The sequence below is a fragment of the Limulus polyphemus genome, unplaced genomic scaffold (genome assembly GCF_000517525.1).
Source record: "Limulus polyphemus unplaced genomic scaffold, Limulus_polyphemus-2.1.2 Scaffold658, whole genome shotgun sequence".
Lineage (NCBI taxonomy): Eukaryota > Metazoa > Arthropoda > Merostomata > Xiphosura > Limulidae > Limulus > Limulus polyphemus.
Window position 1 is genome coordinate 275915 of NW_013666268.1, and position 4958 is coordinate 280872.

The window sequence follows — 4958 nt, forward strand, 5'->3', positions numbered from 1 at the left end:
CACAATTTGATAGTATTTTAAACCTGATATAAAAATTTCACCTTTCATCTTATATAATGATATTTGAAGGAAATATTGCATTGTGTATCACAGGGTCCGAAGAACTGATCGAACTAAACTTGTTTTCAATGTAATGTTTTACTGTAAAACAAGTTGATTCTGACACTATCATTAACTATTTTGCTGCGAAGAAAACTTACAATGCAAAAATTCCAAAGAGATAAAAGAATGACAGAAATATTAGTAATAGTAAAATACATTGAAGATGAGGTTAATAATGGTGGTGGTGGTAGTTACGTTAGTGGTAGTTGTGGGATAGAGGTGAAGTTTTGGCTGGAAAGGAGATTAGGTTAAAAACATTAGAATTAGATTTGGGAAAGTAAATTTTGAAAGAGAGAAAAATCGTGCCAAAAGTAATGAAAATGTAGATTATCAATATATATTTATATAAAGATGCTGAAGTGCATATGTAATGTGAAAAACAGAAAATTTCCATACGCTATGCAAAACAGTAACTGAATAGAATTTTATTAAGATACACGGTAGTGTGCCGTGCGGCCAAAACAACCAGCAAGACACACTGTGTATTATTCACAGGAGTGATAGTTTAGCGATCGTCCACTTTCTGTAGCTCGAACTGTGTTAATCCAAACTATCACATATTTTCAGGGGATGTGTTCTACCGGACCCTTATTTCACTTAACAAATTTCAAGGCAACATACGAGATATAAAATCTCCCCTAGCAACAGATACATTCGACAGGAATCGAGGTTTAAATTAGAATAGTAGAACGACAGAAGTAACAACGAACATTTGATGCGTGTGTGTATATACAGTAACAAACATTTAATTCATAAACTTTTTGTTTTGCGGACCATCATGCCCCAAGTTAAACAAAAAAAGACGTGGCCTGGCTAATACATGTTTGTTTGTTTGAAGCTAAGCACAAAGCTCCACAATAGGCTACCTGTGCTCTGCCCACCATGGGTATCGAAACCGGTTTCTAGGATTGTAAGTCCGCAGACATCCCGCTGTGCCACTGGAGGACAGCTAAATAATGAATGAATATTTGATGTAAAGTTCTTATCAATGCTATAAGTGCAGCTAACAGTTTGGTCGCCAATTTTGCTTTCATTCCTTTAAGTCGCACGCTCAATCATTTTTGGCCACACCTTTTTTTTTTCACACCTAAGGTGTTTTTGATTAGATATATGAATATTACAAGATCAAAGTTTTAGTTGCCAATAGCTGATTAACATTCATGACATGTACAAAAGGTATTTAAATAAGTAATTTATGCAAATTCATAAAAAAAGAATAATAACACATCAGCATATTAATACAGAAATTACAAAAGAAATAATAAAACACAAAAAGAACGACACGTTTCGATAGGCCAAGTTTGTCATTCTCAGGTGATGGAATAAAATCTTTTTTCAGCGTCTTCTGTATTTAGGTTTAAAACTGTGCAGAAATGTAATGTTCACTAACGGTAGTAGTGTGCAAAAACTAATTCATGAGCGAGAAATTTGAGGGTTTATTAGCATATTTAAAGTATTGTTTGGGTTAGAGAATCAGATTTTGTGTGACTTTCAAATTTCTTTAACGTTCTGCGAGACCTTTTAAAGTCGTTGCATTAGGTTTTCAGGTGTTCTTCTTTTGTTTAACTTAAATTTACGTGCACTTTTAGATTTAACTTTTGAACCTGAATATATAAGACTTTGAAAATAGTTTTACTCCGTCGTCACTTAAAAATGACAAAGTTGGTTTGTCGAAACGAGTCAATATTTTATGTTTTGTTATTCTTTAATCATTTTTGTTATTATACTGATGTATTATTAGAGTTAACAAATGTTCTACTGCAATCAAAGAAGAAAATTTGAGCAAACATCGTGAAAGAATGGTGTCTCGAAAGGGAAAGTGTAGAGCAGACAGCTCATCACAAATCCTTAACTGCTGTTCATCGTAAGTTGTGCTAACAAAACCGACTATGACAATTTTAATACCGTTGGATTGTATTAATTGATTTGTGTCTTAATATGACGTCGCTATTTGTCCCTGAGCTATTTGCTATATTAAAAGTACTCTTCTTAGAAACTGACATGCTCCAGGTTTTACACCCCTTGCTGGTTAGTTATATGAATATCCTTCCTTGGAAAGGACTGTAACTTATAAGCCTAATAACAGGGAATTGTCAGTGAAACAAATATACACGAACTAAACATGTCCTTAGCATACGAATAACCTTCCTATGAAGTACTGTACTTTCTATTTAAGAAGCAAGTTGTAGTAGTGCTTAATTCTCATATCTCCAATAAAATCTCAAGTTCTTTTAATAATTGGTACATCTCAAGTTCCTAGTTCCCCTTAAGTTTGTGAATTATCTGTCAGTCATACAAAAAAATCATGTCCAAAATCACTGTTTGGAACTCTATCATGCAAGCTGTAATCAAATTTAATAAATTTTTCAAAAAAATTATAAGTATCAAAATTAATAGCTGCTATCTCTAGTCTTATTCTTTATAATGTATAAACCAGTATCAAATATATACATCAAATCTGGCTTAACGGTTAGCGTGATGGGATGTGGGCTGAAACAAATAAGTCGCAACACGCTATTCTGTAGAGGAGGTGAGTTACAACAGTGACAGTCACTTTCACTATTCGACTAAGAGTAGCCGTGTTGGATGTGTGTACTGCTGACTGGTTGCCTTTCTTCTGGTCAGCAGTTCTAAATTAAAGATGGCTGTAATTTAACTTGGCGTTTTAACTTTGTTGTCGCATAATAAATACCAAAATTCATATGTATGTATATTTGGTAATATTAATTGTATATAAAAATAATAAATTGGGTCACATTGAATTATACCTAAAACATGTTAAATAGCATAAAGCGTGTACTTTTCTCTGAGTGAAAAAAAATCGAATACATTCTATCCATGGCCTCACTAACAAGGACTTCATGATAGATTTTGCTTGTTAAACTGTGATATAAATAGGAATTATAATTTATGTTAGATTTGTTTCTTAAAATAGTCGTCGTTACTGGTATGGATACAACTGTTAACATGGTTAGTGTCATGGTTTCTCACATTATTCATTGAAACAATTTAAGTTCAGGTTGTTTCATAGCGTTACATGAATCTATTCAATAAGCTTATTAAGCAGTAGAGATAGAGCATGACAAGCCAGATACTAGGTATCATAGTAGTTGTATGTATACATATAACTGTGTATGCACTGGTGGGGATCAAAGTATGCTTACTACGACCTTGTACAGAGTGACATTCAATATGGTATTATGCATTTATTGTCATATTTACCAACTTTTCATGTTACCCTACACTGCTAATTTCGAAACAGTTTGTGTTAAAGGTAGAAAATATACCAGATACAATACACAAGGATATTGCAAAAAACTTTAAATATGCATTTAGGAGGTTCTAGAAGCTATGCAAATGCAATTTGCAAACTGTAAGATGGACTAAAGAATTTTTATTCAGAGTCTGAATCAGACTAACGTCGTTATTTCACGAATATATCATTATATAAAATTTTGTAACAAATATGATTTGCTGTACAACAAACTTGTACTGTTTAGTAATAACTTGCCATATTTCATAAAGATATACTTCGTAAATTCGAAATTATAATCAATATTACATCTTCAATACGAGGTCGATCCAGTGAACCAATCTGTACATATCCATATAAATAAAGGTCTTAGACATACCTGAATAAATGATGGTTTGGTTTGTTTTGAATTTTCGCGCATGGCTACACGAGGACTATCTATGCTAGCCGTCCATAATTTAGCAGTAATAGATTAGAGGGAAGGCAGCTAGTCATCACCACCCAATGCCAACTCTTGGGCTACTCTTTTACCAACGAATAGTGGGAATGACCGTCACGTTATAACGCCCCCACGGCTGAAAGGGTGAGCATGTTTGGTGGGACGGGGATTCGAACCTGCAGATTACGAGTCAAGCTCCCTAACTACCTGGTCCTGTCAGGTCGTGCTTGAGATTGAGCCTCAGATTTTAAAAATTTAAATTTAGAAACTTACCTCTGATCCAAGGAGGAGGACAATAAGAAGAAATTCGTCCCGATGCTTTACAGTGGTATAAAGGTGTATATTTAAATACAAGTTTAATACAGACTATAAAACCATGCTTTACAATACAAAACTAGAAGTTATAGTAATTCCTCATCCAAATAAAATAAAAGCCACAATATATAAAAATTCAATGATAACACCCCCTTCATTAATACATTCGCAAGTGAAATTGGTATGTCATAAGCAATTAGTATAAAAGATACCATGTATTCAACAGGAACAGCACTTTACATGGCATATGAACTAAGTATCCTAGTTAGTGACACCAAGGTTTAAGCATAGCTACCAAAGTTAGAACTGCTGACTAAAGGAAAGGGCAACCAGTCAACATCACGCACTGCCTAAACAACTACTCTTGACGGAATAATGGAATTAACTATCGCAATTATAATGCCCTCGAAGCTGAAAGAACGTAATTTACTCGGTGACATATCGCGACCGAACTGTCTTCGACTTCACGGGATTTGGAGAGTTAGTATAACAGTTCATTATATCGTGAAATAACACGAATACAACAACGATTTTTGTCAACTTAAGTAACTTTCCTCATAATAATTTACAGGGAAGGTGTAAAAAAATCCAGACACACTTTGGCTTGATTTTAACGAATGTTACTTGATAACGATGAAAAGAACGTCATCTTTATAATTTTATAGATATTTTTACTCGTATAATGAAATCAAAATGCGTGCTAATTTTTGTATCCGAGTTTTATTTGTTATGCGAACACGCATATAAACTTGGCTTACCTTGCCATTTATTCAAAATTTATCAATTGAATACGATATATAACTTGAATACAAATTACACTAGAGGACCTATTGAAGTACCTAGGATTAA